The sequence below is a fragment of the Drosophila serrata genome, unplaced genomic scaffold, assembly GCF_035046125.1.
Source record: "Drosophila serrata isolate PLE 108 unplaced genomic scaffold, ASM3504612v1 contig_338, whole genome shotgun sequence".
Taxonomy (NCBI): domain Eukaryota; kingdom Metazoa; phylum Arthropoda; class Insecta; order Diptera; family Drosophilidae; genus Drosophila; species Drosophila serrata.
Window position 1 is genome coordinate 35,871 of NW_028257236.1, and position 12,682 is coordinate 48,552.

Sequence of the window (12,682 nt, forward strand, 5' to 3'; positions counted from 1 at the left end):
ATTATAAATAAGGTAAATAATAAGGGTCGCAAATGGCTTCCTTGCGGGACGCCAGATGTAACCCTTAGAACATTAGATAAATTATTCTTAAAGAGGACCTTTTGCGTCCTGCCATTCAGATAACTTAAGATCTAATAAGAAGATCACTTGGAAAACCCATTAAATCGAGTTTTCTTACGAGGAGGGAATGGTTAACAGAGTCAAATGCTTTACAGAAATCAGTACAGATTACATCTGTCTGACAGTTATTATGGAAACCCTTAATAATATAGGAAGAGAGCTCCAAAAGATTTGCTGTTGTTGATCCTCGCTTTATAAAACCATGTTGATATGGAGAAATAACTGATCTACAAAGGTGCTTTAAGTGAGGGGTATAATGTTTTCAAAAAGTTTAGGGATGGCCGAAAACTTAGAGATTCCTCTATAATTGCTGGCATCCAATTTGCTACCTTTTTGTGGAGAGGAATAATAATCGATTCCTTCCAAATAATGGGAAAGTGGGAGGTTTACAAGAATAAGGTAAACAATTTCAGAAGGGGATACCACAGGGCGTCGGCACAATACCTGAGCACACAGTCACGAATTCCGTCGGGACCTGGCGAATAAACTGGCTTGACACGATGAAGATCTGAAAGAAAAGAGCTTTCGTTTGGGCTACGACAGAAAATTAAGTTTGATTTGGGTATGTCGTAGGAATAGGTCTGGTTTAAATTCAAAGAGTTTGAATAAGTTGTTTGTAAAGTTTGACCGAGCTGATAAATAAGATGAAAGGGCAGATTGAGAATGAATTCATGGCATTGTAATAAATATCCACGGCAAATGCCATGTCAGTGCTCATGTATAGATCGGACCAATTGAACTCGTTTATAAAATTATTCAGCCGTTCAAAGTCCGTTTTGCGAAAACATAGGACTTTATTGGCTGAACGGTCAGATATATTCTGTACGTCAGACCCAATATCAAGAGTCACATCGAAAGTTAGATGATACGGATCTTCGGGCTGCGTCAGAGGCGCCAGCCCGGCTAAACTGACTCACAGGATCAGAGACGAAACAAAGATCGAGCAGCGCTGTAAGGAATTTCGAACATGGTTGATTTGAGACAGCGAAATGTCAAACAAGCCAGCGATAAAGTCATGTTGTGTAGAAGTTAGGAGAGTCTTGGTGGAATTATTTGAGCACCAAATAGCACCAGGGATATTAAAATCACGTAGGACTACCAACTGGTCTCTATCCAAAAGTCTACTGGAAACATTCTGAATAGCGGAAAGGTGGCTCCAATAAATAGGAAGTTCCGACAGTGGAGGTATGTAGGAACAGGAAAAAAAAATAGGGCTACCTTTGATATATAGCTTCACACAGAGGAATTCTACATCGTTGCATTCCTCAAAGGTTAATAATTCTGATGTGAGTGAGGAGTCCACCGCTATAAGAACTCCTCCCCCGCGTCTGATAGGGCGATCTAGCCGATATACTGTGAAAACAGCTGGAAAAACTTCAGAGCTCAGAATCTCTCGGCTTTAACCGAAGGCTATAAGAATACAAGTTAGAAAGCTTACTACGTAAGCCTTTTGCATTCTGATAGGATATACCTAGGAAGTAGGTTAGTTTTTTCGGGATCTGAGGATTTGAAGGCCTGGGAAGAGTTATTCCTACAGGCTGCTTTTTCTTTTTCTTCGCTTCGAACTCCTTAACAACAATTTACTTTGGCCAGAAGTTGGGAGAGCAAATAGTGTTAAAGAGCTCGTTAGGGACATTTATTTTGAAAGATAAAATGTCTTTAGCGTAAGAAACTTTAAACTTTTCCACCTTTATCTTAATTTTTTCGGCTCTGGTGTTGCCTTTTATACAGGCGAGAACATCTTCCGATGTTTGATCATGGAAGAGCCGCGAAACAAAAATATGTATCGTCGGTGGAGCCGCTATAAGGGCTTTTGGCAAGGCAATTTGGTTATCTGCAGTGCCATTGTCGGCCGGTATTTCGGGCCTAACACCCTAGGCAGATATGTCATTATACACGGGACTTTGAGGGGTCAATATTTGCGACCCCCCTAGGGGACAAAATAGAAATCACCGGCGAGGAGCCTCCTTCATTGCGTTGCAAACTTCTGACTGAAATTATAATACCCTGCAAGGGTATAAAGACAACAGAGCTATAAAGATAAGAATTCACTTCTTATCTTTGGTCACATCGAGAGCGTGGGAGATAAGATATGAAGCGCAGCGGCACAGCGAAAGCGAGAGTGCGGGAGAGCGTGGGAGATATATACTTTAAACGTTTAGCTGTTGCGGGGCAAACAAAAGCAAAACGAAGAAGGCACAAAAAGGAATACAAAATATGCAAAAGCTAGCACTAGCAGCACAACTAAATCGGGAAATAAAACCAATTATAAACACAAGTCAGAATAGCTTCATGAACACGCGAAGTGAACGGGAAGTTATTGACACAAAATAGAAAATTTAAGTTAACCCCGGTGGATATTTGCAAACTTTACCACAAAACGAGAACGCAAGAAAAAACATGTCCGTTCACTTGGAATGATGAATCTAGTCATGGAAGCTGTAACCTGTAGAACCATCAACACCGAATCTGAAAATAAGTAAACACTCATAAACATGTGAGAGTGCTTCACAAACCTCATCTTTTTTTGTAAGTTATTTTGAGCTTCATTTTCGATGTAAGCTATTCCAACTGCCTTACATGAACTGTTTTGAAATGTGCGGGTTAGATATCGAACCCATTTCGTTTGTTTAATTATATATTTATGTTATGCTGTTTAGTTGGCCTATAGCCAGCATCCTTATAATTTACTTTTGGACGCTCTTATTTAGTTGGTGACTCATTTTAAATAAACATCCTTTATCCTCAAATTGCCGGCTTGCCACATAGCGTGTGTTTTACAAGAGCATCCCAGCAAATGGTTATGAATATAAAAAATATAACATTTAATTTTATTTTAATATTTTTTTTTTAATATTTACTGGGTGAATTTTTCATCATAGTAAACTTTCGAAAATATGTAGTGTCGTAAGGGATCAAATCCAGACCAGACTTCAAAAAGTAAAGCGTGGCCAAGATCATACGTTGCTAGTCAAATTAAAAAAAAAGGAACAAAAAGTTTCAAAAACAGTTAGTTGTGGGAGAATAAGGATACTATTAGTAATAACTTTTCATTTTAACCCTTTTGCAACTTTGTGCCATTACTTAGCTGTAATCCACAGAACATTAACAAATTTGTTAGTTTAAAGCTTAAAAATACCCATATAAAAAGTTAAGGTTGCACTATAAGACATAAAAATCAAAACACGTAAACTAAGATACATTTATAAATACGTTTAATTTGTATTGTCAGACATACAATTACCTTTGGTAGTTCCAAAAAAGTCACACTGAAAGTTCGCGAATATTTCCCGCCATCTCACCCTCGTTGTGACATATAATACTACTGAAACGAGACTCGCCTCTCTAGTTTGTTTCCTTATTTTCCTACAGTGTGTGCCTTGCGTTTGCGTTGGTGTCACACCCGAGGATGAGCGTCGTTCTTGTATCCTCGACATCACACTCGTGAATGCTTTGGTTTTTCGTGGGCTATGTACCCGGAGGCTATGCGTATAACTGTCCCGTCCGTTGCTTTAAACCTGAGTTGGGATAGATAAGTGCGTCAAGGCTGTTTTCAACGAGCTGGTGGATGGTGTTGTATATCCTTTGACCATGGTTCAATGGTTCTTGACCATGGTTTAATGGTTCTTAAACTAGACTGATATCGATGTCCTTCTATTGGAGAAGAACTGCAAGATTCGATGAAGTGTGCGAGCTATGCATATTGGGGGTATTGCCGTCTATGCATTGTTTAAGGCTAATGCCTACAAATCAGAGTAAAACTATTCAATTGTTTAGAAATCCGTGAGGATGCTCGTCGGTTCAGCCCATCATTAACACCAAAGATTTTCCACAAATATCTGTGCCTTTATCACAACGGGGCTAATATTGCTGCGGATCAAATATTTATGCTTATTTTATTTATTATATTTTAAGTACAAATTTGATGGTTAATTAAATGGCTGTTACGTTCTTACTATAACTATTATTAAGTTAATAATTTGTTTTTGTATGTGTACGGAGCAGACCGCTAGCAGGTGTATGGCTGCACCTGCCACGCTCTTAGCTTTTCTCTTTCGTTATCTATTTCTCTATCTGTTCTTCTTCTGTCGCCTTATCTTTATGCTAAGCTACATTGTAAGCGTTTTTATATATGGTAAAGTCAAGCATTCGATCGGTAGTTGCAGCTCCGACCAGAGAAGTGAAAACGAAATACACAGCATTTAATCAACCTAATTCGAGCGTTAGTTATTATTGCTTAAGGGTCGCGCTTAAGCGTCGTAAATAGCGCCTATTGAACATATATATATATAAATGCATATATAGCATAGACGCGCGTGTACCAAAACTTCCCTGATTCGAGGTAGACAATTACAACAACAACATTGTCGAGGTTCCGTTGCATCTCGGTGACGCTGATTAACCTCTAACTTTGCGCGGTGAAAACTAAACGGGTTCATACATACCGAAGCGGTCAGACATTTTTCTTTTATAAATTCTTTTCGCGTGAGAAAATAAAAAGTCTAACACGGAAAACTCGGTTCAGCATCAAAATGAGCCGCCAAGCGACGTGGACTTCTACCGAGCCAAAGCCCAATCCCTTTTGCGGCAATTGAGATTGATGAATTATTATATAAACCCGGAGACTGTAGATCAGTTTGATGAAGCTGATTTACTGGCACGACTGGAGTGGATTAATTCCATAAACCTGGCCTTTGATTCCGCACAGACTTCGCTGGAAAAATTGGACTTTGTGGAGATAGAGAGCGACCAGCGAATCGAATTCTCCACGGCATTCATGGATGTGAAGGCGAAGATAAATCGAGGTTTAGCGACGCTTCGCAAATCGCAATTGCCGGCTGCAACCGCTGCAAATTCAACATCCATCGACATTATTAATCATCCGAATCTTTCTTTCCGATCTAGGAAGCCTCGATTGCCAATTTTGGAGATAGCTCGGTTCCATGGATCCTATTTCGATTGGCCGGATTTTATTGCGACGTTCAGCACGGTCATCGGAAATGATGACGAGCTAAGTGATATTGAAAAATTACAATATCTAAGGTCAAGTTTAGGTGGTCGCTTGAGCCCTCGAATGCCAATTATAAAAAGGCTTTGGATTTACTTACAAATCGATTCGATAATTAAGTTCTACATTTTGAGGCACACGTACAGGCAATATTTGGGTTAAAAGGTGTCGAGAAGGGATCAGCCAAGGGTCTTCGGGAGTTAAGCGATTGCATGAATTCGCATCTGCGAGCAATCCGTACTCTGGCCACTACGCAACAAATCTTGGACGGATTGCTGATTCGCGGGAAGAATGGGAAGAGGAGTTGTCCATTAACGATCTATCTACGTGGGATTCTATGGAGTCGTTCTTGCAGAGGAGGTGTAGGATGAGGGAAAATTCGGATCAAGCCTTGGTAACGCAAACACTAAGCCGGCAGGTGGGAAAAGCCCTGCATAGGTATAGCCTTATTGCTTCAGCTGGTAGCCCAAACCTTCCGCTATGTAGGTTTTGTGACAAGTAAAGAAGTTGCACCTGTGCCTCAACTGTTTGCGCAAGGGGCATAGTTTGCAGCACTGCAAGTCAACGCACTGTCAATTGAAGCACCACTCATTGTTGCATTTTAATCAAGACCCATCTGTACCACCCACCGCATCATCTCTATCATCCGATCGACTTCTCAACTCTCAGCCATCAACATCTTCATCAGCATTAGCATAATTTTCGCGTTCATCGAACCCTCCACCAAAACCCACAAATATTCTGCCCATTGATTACGTGTTGCTTCCAACCGCTATTATATGTGTGAGAAATAAGGCTGGAGAATTTATGCCTTGCCGAGCAATTTTAGACTCGGCGTCGCAGCTAAACTTCATAACTTCTCGCCTAGCAAACAAACTACATTTGAATTATCGAAAGTCGCATACCCTAGTCTCTGGGATTGGGGAATCCTCTCTGAATTCCGATAAGGCAGTCGACATTGTATCGCAATCCCGGGATGCAGGCTATCGTGCCTCATTCTCCGCGGTTGTGACTGATAGTATTACTGAGTATCAGCCCCATTCGAGCGTTAGTTATTATTGCTTAAGGGTGGCAAATTCGTTGTCTTCCCCACAAACAGTATGTTTGTTCAAATTTACATGTTTTTAAGTTCTTTTATGCGCCAACTGTTGACAACTGCTGTCGTTATCGACAGTCCTCAGTGACGTAGTGACCATTCCTCGCTTGTAATTCTCCTCAGGAAGTAAGATTGGAAAGCTTCGATCTTCTGCAGGTTTGTTTTGCACGCTATACTGTAAATGGGTAGGCAGCACTTCTAGATGGGAGCAAAAATGGATTGGTAAATCCTTTTCTGATTTTCCAGACTGAGCTTGCTCCTCGAGCCGGTAAGGTAACGTACTCGTTTTGCAGCTTCTTCCAGTTTGTCCATGGTTTTCTTGTGTGTCGGCGATTGAGGTAGGTGAACTGGTTGTGCTGCGGGAGAAACTGGCCATAAAAGAAGACTCCGAAGCTAGTCTCTCTTCTTAGCGCGTATGTGATTTTTGTGCAGTTCTCAGGACTATTAGTCACGTTTCAGCTGCACGCAAAGTTCCCAAAATTCTTCAGGAGTTCTTGAAGAGGGTCAGTGGCCTTATATACACATTCGGATCTGGAGAGTTGGGCAGTGTCGTCCAGTGTCGTCAGTGTGACCTTAGAATTCTTCAGCGAATCGTAGAGCGTGAAGTGGCTCTACAGGACAGGTCCCAGCACTGTGCTTTGTGGGACTTCAGACCTAATGGTCCTGGAGTATGAGCTGATTCTATCCAACCAATTTGCCATGCCAAAAGTCCTTTAAGCAGTCCCACCTACGATACATATATTTGTTTCGCGGCTCTCTCCTGCTTTAACATCGAAAGAAGTTATCGCTTTTATTTAAGGCAAAACCAGAGTAAAAACAAAATAAAATAAAAATAAAATTAGTTCAAATTTTATTATGCTAAGGACTATGTTGTTTTCAAAGAGTGCGAAGCTAAGTTAAAGAAAAAGTGGTAGGAATAATATTTCCTAGTCCCGATTAGACTACTGTGCCTTCTACGTCTTCAAAAAACTCCCCACCGCTCTATCCATGTCCTATCAGAATGCAAGAAGCTTACGTAGTAAAATTCCTAACATGTATTCTGATAGTATTTTGTTTGCTTCTGAGTTTATTGTGTTCACAAAAACTTGTTTTTGTGTGTTTTCTACCGAATATTGGCTAGATCGGCCTCTTCAGACGTTTGGGTGGTGTTCTCATAGCTTTTAACTCCATACTCGCATCATAATTATTCATTTTTGAGAAATGCAACGATGTTGGATTCTTCTGTGAAGATCTATTCGAAAACGGACTATTTGGTAGTCCTATGGGATTTTATCATCCCTGGGGCTATTTTGCTTTCAAATAATTCCACAAATACAGCTTTTACGGCAGTCAGCCTATAGGGTACATAGGGGGATCAACGGATGACCGTGTCATCTGCCATAACTGTCTACACCATCGGTAGTGCGACTATACTCTCCAAGTGAGGGCGGCTGGAAGCAGGTTCCCAGAAGAGGTTCGACCGGAGATGGTGACCAATTCTACTCGGGCGGACTTAGGCAAGTCTTTAATCAGCCTCCCCTCAAGTCAAGTGTGTGACGCGACCTGTGTACACTGACGTCCTGGTTCGCAGCTGAGGGGGGGGGGGGGGGTTAATCAAGCTGTGTCTGTACGGAGCCTTCCCAGGGCCAGGCAACCCTGCGGTCGACCTGTCTTCAAAGCCCCAAACCCCCTCTGGTCCGCTGCGCTTGCCAGCACTTCCCAATCTAAGCACATAGGTGATGCTCAGCTGGGCACATCCTCAGAGATGGCGAAAATCTGAAGCGCAGCTGGCACGGTTCAGCTGATCTTACGATCCTTCTAAGGAAGAGGGATATCGACACCGGTTTTATACAGGAACCTTGGACCAGGGACGGGCAAGTCGCTGGACTAAGGATCCAAGGATACACACTACTGTGCACAAACTCGAATGGTAGGTCGAGAGCTTGCATAGTAATTAAGAATCATTTTAATGCTTTTCTCTGTCCCAATCTCAGCACACCTGACCTAGCAGTGGCCAGATTCGTAGCGGCGGATGGGAGCGGAGTCACTACAGCATCGGCGTACATGGCCCATGACGAGCCGGCCCCGCCTGAGCCGGTAGTCAAGCTGCTGCAATGGGCGGAAGTGATGAAGATGACTGGTGCTCGGGTGTGATGCGAATGCGAGGCACACGCTCTGGGAGAGTTCGGAGACAAACGATAGAGGTGAGTCACTCTTTGATAATATTATTTTTAGAAATGTTACGATATGTAATAAGGGTAATACACCGACCTTCATCTTTCCGAGCACGGAAAATTTTGTTGGGAAGAGGTGTTAGATCTCACCTTACTAATATAACAGAATAATTACAGGGTCGAGAACTGGAGGGTTTCGACAGAGTACTCCTTCTCAGACCATAGGTACATTTTCTTTGAAATAACGACACCAGTTAAGAAACATGTGCCAAGAAGAAACCCCCGAAAGACGGATTGGGACAAATTCAGCGAAATTGTTCAATCCAAAGTAAACGGCAGGAGGATCAAGATATTATCCACTGTAAAGGCACTCGACAAGGAGGTAAAGGAGCTAACGAATATCCTGAACAACGCCTTCAAAGAGACTTGTAAACTAACATTCTCGAAGAAGCAATACTCACCGTGGTTGACAAAGGAACTAAGAGAGCTCAGAAAGAGCGCGAGAAAGTCCTTCAACAACAGCAATGTAGCCCGGGATTGGGGAACATATAAAGAAGCACAAAAAATTTTCAAGAAGGCAGTATACAAGGCCAAGAAAGAGTCCTGGCAAAACTACTGCGAGTCACTAGAAGGCATAAAGGACACGGCGAGAGTAAGCAAAATTCTCGCCAAAGGGCACATAAGCCCTACCCTGATCAACAGAGCAGACGGTTCTGCTACGACGACAATTGAGGAGTCACTAGAGCTACTAGTTGACACCCACATCCTAGGAAGCCTAAGGGTGAGCTCGGAACTCGAGGAGGGAACGTACGCTCAAATGGACACGCCAACGAAAGACATCATTACCACTGAGCGAATTCTTGTTTATAATTATATACTATTTTCTTCTTTTTAGTTCGGGTGTTTTTTTAGTTTTTCAAACTATTATTTCTTTCTTCTCCTCTTTGTGACTAGAGCGTGCACAAGCACCTGCACTCAAAACAAAATCGAAACAAAATCAGCCACCTACAACTTTAAAGAAATAAATTCCGAGAACCGAGGATTAAAAATTATCCAAAAATTTTTTAAATTACTGCTAAACGACCTAAACACTGGTTAGTTTTTTATAGCTGATTTTCAGCTAGTATTTTCTTGAGTGTTTCTGTTTGTTGGCGTGTTTTTTTTTGTGCTCACATTCCTTCAGCGATCATCCGTCGTATTAAGGAAGCTAGAGTCGAGGCAGGTCTGCCGATTGCAACCAATTGTGAACTAATCCGTTCCATAGGCGTATAGCTAATTTCATTAGCTTTTTGTGTTTTTTCTCGCTAAGTTTAAAATATTTTTTTCTCTGCTACTTTATGCTTTTAGCTAATTTTTAAAGCAATTTTTAACTTTACATAATTTTTTTCATTGGCAATTTTTTTTTTGGTTTCTATCTCATTTCTTCTTATAAAAAAAGAGAAAAGCTATTTGTCTTTTTTTTTTTGGGTTTCTAGCTAATTTTTTTTATTAAAAAAAAGAAAGGCTTTTTTATTTAATTTATTGGAGTTGTACCTTTTTTTTATAAAAATGAATGCTCAGCTGGTCAGCTAGAACAGAGTCGTTGACCGTAGTCACGTTGATAACAAGGCTCCGGCCAAATTGCTAACCTAGCAATGGGCCGTATACTAGTGCACAGACGGCGGGCACTGCATATTTGCGTGGCCGTTGTGACCTTTGTTAATTATAAGTTTATTTCTTTACTTAAGTCTTTTTCCAAATCACTGGAATAAAGAGCTAATGCTCGCGAACATTACTCAGGTCATAGCCTCTGTTTAGGGGGGCGATCCTGCCCGCAAAGATTCCTTATCGGACCCGTCAGGGTTGAAAATGCAAAGGCGGGGGCGTCGTGGTAGGTATTTCAGCGTCGGCTTTTATTCGCTGCTTACATGATACTAAAACTTAACTTAGAACCGAGCTTCTGAACTCCTTGCCTCGTTAAAGCGAGAGTAGGGTTTCAACAGGGTCGTTGCAGCTATGACTGATGGCAGGCTCCAGACACGACCCAACCGTGTCGAAGGTGCGCGCTCCGGTGTCAATCCGTACCAGCGCGATCGGAAGGACATTGACGCTGTGTCGCTGCAGCAGCGATGACAGCGTCGGCGCTGAGGCCGCACTGTGCGAGCGTCCCTGGCAAATGATGGACTGTTGCCTTTGCTCGACGGACGATGATGTAGGGGCGGGGGTCGACCGTGGGGTAGCTGCAGATTGCCGAGAAGGGCCGACGGCGTCCCGAGACCGGCGCGCACTCTGACGCAGCTCTCGCGGAGCCAGTGGTCGCTCGGATAGGTGAAGCAGTGTGTGATGGTCCGGCCACACGTTTTGCAGCAGTCACCTTTCCGACTCGCTCCGTTAGAATGCTCGTTAGCCAAACAGCTGGGACAGTATCGGTTAGCGAGGACCGCTTCTCAGCACTCAGGCACAGAAAACGACGGCATCTTCGTAGTGGGTGAATCCCCCTGAAGATTTTGCAACAGTTGCACAATATACCTCGAGTACATCTGCTTTCTTGTGGCGATGCGTGGACGCGGAGGCATCGTGCTGGGTATGACAGCCGGAATGATGAATAACATTGAAGGAAGTAGCATGAGTGCGAATTTCGTATTGGAACTACGGCTTATGACTACGAGACAGTACATAACGTCGAACCATTGGGCAGGCGGAAGCGTCCATCGGAAGGAGGACAGCTTTGGCTACAGGGCGCGTAAGCAGCCCCCGCGCAGTGCGGATGTCGACCACAAGAACACGGCCGTCGGATCCTGGAAACACGCCATCGATTCCTTAACAACCACCATTTCCCTGACACGGAGGTATCTTGAAGGAGCTCGCCACTTATCCCGTTTATGAAGCTCCTTGAGGTACTCTTCTTTCCACTGCAGCCGAAATTGATGCTGGAGAGCCTTCAAGTGCTGCCACCGATTAATCATGGACGTCGTGCCCCCCTTTATTTCGGGTTTCACCGTGGCTAGGAGGTGCCCTCCAACAGGAAAGTGTCTAAGAGTAAATTCCAGCAAGTCGGCGGGGTCTTTGGACATTCAAACGTGTATTTGCGCGTGACCGTGGTTTTATAGAACAGGATCTTAAAACTCTTGACGCCTGCCTCCCACAGGCCTCCCATGTGGGTGGCTCCTGGAGGAATGAAATGCCAGAGAAGCTGTTGATGGCAATAGGCGCTTGTCCCAGCCCCTTTCACGATTTGGAGAAAATCACGAGAGAGGAGGGCAGCCGCTAGGCTCGGCACGTGTAGTTCTTGATGTAAAAGGGGCCGACGTAGTCCATACCGGTATAGGTGAAAGGACGAGTGAACGACGTCCTCTCCTTAGGCAACTATCCCATAAGTTGCGTTTGCACCTTCTACTTGTGGATGACACACACCTTGCACGAATAGATGACCGATTTGACCAAATTCCTTACCTTCGGAATCCAGAATTTAGAATGGATCAGACGGATTGATTACCGCCGTGTAGCGTTATGCGATGCGTAAAATAGACAAGAAGGCGAGACAGACGGCAGTTTTATGGGATAAATATAGGGTGCCGCTCGTCACATTGGAGAATGTTTAAGGCCGAAACCCGCCCGCAGGCTCTCATGAGCCCCTGCTAATCAAGGGACGGGTTCAAATTTAGCATGGGATTGGCTGCTTTTGGCATAAGCAGCTAATCTCGGAGGAAAAAACGTTGCGTGACAGCTACCAGGAGACGTTCGTCCGCCGCGGTCAGGGGATCCTCAGGTGGAACCTCGCTCCACCGAGTGCGCTGAATGAAGCGATGGACATAGGCGAGGACCCGCAACGCCTTGTCGAGTGTGGAGAACCGCTGCAGAATATCTTCTGGGGGAGCCTTCGCGGCATGGACCTTGACAACTCGCTTCTCGAGCTTAGTCACGGGAGAACCACTGCCTTGATTGGGCCACTCGCAGCGAGGCCTCTGCATCCAGGCGGGACCGTGCCACCACAACTGACTGGGCGCGAGGTCTTGGAACGTTACCCCCCGCTAGCGAGATCTGCCGGGTTCTGGTTGGAGCGAACATGTGCCCATCTCTCCACCTCGGTTAGCTGGGTAATCTTCGTCACCCGGTTGGCCACGAACGTTGTCCAGTGACACGCTGGTTTGTGCAACCAGGCGAGGACAATTGTCGAGTCGGTCCAGCAGTGCAGGTTGACTGCCGGCCCTGGCATTTTGGGAAGAACGGCATTAGCCATTTCGGATAACAATAAGGCCCCGCACAACTCCAGCCGAGGGAATGACACCGTTCTGAATGGGGACACTCGAGTCCTTGCCGTTAGCA

The 12,682-nt window shown here is 44.0% G+C and overlaps 1 pseudogene; it reads left to right on the forward strand.

Annotated features, from left to right (window-relative positions):
- The first annotated feature begins 4,627 nt into the window (after positions 1-4,627).
- On the forward strand, positions 4,628-11,242 carry LOC147642878 (uncharacterized; annotated as a pseudogene).
- The last annotated feature ends 1,440 nt before the right edge of the window (positions 11,243-12,682 follow it).